We start from the raw sequence: 2,287 nt of genomic DNA, 5'->3' as shown, positions 1-2,287 counted from the left end.
TTGTATAAGTGATAATTCATATAATCTTATGCAAACCATATTCTTTCCAATGAGAGTGCAGGGGAACAGTAGAACAACCATAGACAATATTTTTGTTCATTCGTCATTATAAGAAGGGCATTCTGTTAGCAAAAAGGTGAATGGCCTTTCAGATCATGATGCACAAATTTTAAGTCTAAAAGATTTTTGTGCTGCAACGCATGTTAAATATAGTTACCAACTTTTTAGGAAAGCTGATCCAGTTGCTGTACAGACTTTTGTAAACCTTATCAAGGAACAAGAGTGGCAAGATGTTTATAGTGCTGATACAGTAGACGATAAATATAATGCTTTCCTCAAGACTTTTCTCATGCTCTTTGAAAGTTGCTTTCCATTAGAATGTTCAAAACAGGGTACTAGCACAAACAGGCAGCCTGGGTGGCTGACTAATGGGATAAGAATATCTTGTAGAACAAAGTGGCAATTATATCAAAACGTTGGAAACAGTCAAAATCTAAGTGCAGCAGCCCATTACAAACAGTATTGTAAGGTGCTTAAAAAAGTTATTTGGAAGGCAAAAAGTATGTGGTATGCAGATAGAATAGCTAAGTCTCAGGATAACATTAAAACCACATGGTCAGTCGTAAAGGAAGTGGCTGGTCTGCAGAGACAGGTCGAGAATATAGAATCAGTGCGTAGTGGGGATGTCCATGTTACTGATAAGTCGCATATATGTACAGTTCTTAATAATCACTTTCTGAATATAGCAGGTGAACTAAATAGAAACCTAGTCCCAACAGGGAATTATATAGCGCTCTTAGAAAAAAGTGTTCCGAGACTGTTACCTGAAATGCTCCTCCATGATACTGACAAGAGGGAGATTGAGTTAATAATTAAATCACTAAAGACCAAGAACTCTCATGGATATGACAGGGTATCTAGCAGAATACTGAAGTATTGTTCCACGTATGTTAGCTCAGTACTTAGCCATATCTGTAACTTTTCCTTTAGGAGTGGTCGGTTTCCTGACCGATTAAAGTACTCAGTAGTGAAGCCACTTTATAAAACGGGAGACAGGGATAATGTTGACAATTATAGACCTATTTCTATGCCATCGGTGTTTGCTAAAGTTATCGAGAGGGTTGTATATACAAGGTTACTGCAGCATTTAAATTTACATAATTTGCTGTCAAATGTACAGTTTGGTTTTAGAAATGGCTTAACAACTGAAAATGCTATAGCCTCTTTTCTCTGTGAGGTTTTGGACGGATTAAATAAAAGGTTGCGAACGTTAGGTGTTTTCTTTGATTTAACGAAGGCTTTTGACTGTGTTGACCACAAAATATTACTGCAGAAGTTGGAACATTATGGAGTAAGGGGAGTAGCTTACAATTGGTTCGCCTCCTACTTTAAGAACAGAAAGCAGAAGGTAATCCTCCGCAATATTGAGAGTGGTAATGATGTTCAGTCCCAATGGGGCACTGTTAAATGGGGTGTTCCCCAAGGGTCGGTGCTGGGGCCACTGCTGTTTCTTATTTATATAAATGATATGCCTTCTAGTATTACAAGGTGATTCAAAAATATTTCTGTTTGCTGATGACACCACCTTGGTAGTGAAGGATCTTGTGTGTAATATTGAAACATTATCAAATAATGTAGTTCATGATATAAGTTAGTGGCTTGTGGAAAATAATTTGATGCTAAATCACAGTAAGACTCAGTTTTTACAGTTTCTAACTCACAATTCAACAAGAACTGACATTTTAGTCAGACAGAATGGGCATGTTATAAGCGAGACGGAACAGTTCTAGTTCCTAGGCATACGGATAGATAGTAAGCTGTTGTGGAAAGCCCATGTTCAGGATCTTGTTCAGAAACTAAATGCTGCTTTACTTACCATTAGAACAGTATCTGAAATAAGTGACATTTCAACACGAAAAGTAGTATACTTTGCATATTTTCATACGCTTATGTCATATGGTATTATTTTGTGGGGTAATTCTTCTGATTCAAAAAGGGTATTTTTGGTTCAAAAATGAGCTGTTTGAGCTATGTATGGTGTAAGTTCGAAAACCTCTTGTCGACCCCTATTCAATAGTCTGGGAATTTTGACACTGCCCTCACAGTATGTATTTTCTTTAATGTCGTTTTTTGTTAGCAATATTAGCTTATTCCCAAGAGTTAGCAGCTTTCACTCAGTTAATACTAGGCAGAAATCAAATCTGCATGTGGAATGCACTTCCTAGACTCTTGTGCAGAAAGGAGTGCAGTATTCTGCTGCATCCATTTTCAATAAGCTACCACAAGA

Source organism: Schistocerca americana, unplaced genomic scaffold (assembly GCF_021461395.2).
Source record: "Schistocerca americana isolate TAMUIC-IGC-003095 unplaced genomic scaffold, iqSchAmer2.1 HiC_scaffold_14, whole genome shotgun sequence".
Lineage (NCBI taxonomy): Eukaryota > Metazoa > Arthropoda > Insecta > Orthoptera > Acrididae > Schistocerca > Schistocerca americana.
The sequence above is the reverse complement of the archived record's forward strand: the minus strand, read 5'-3'. Positions refer to the sequence as shown.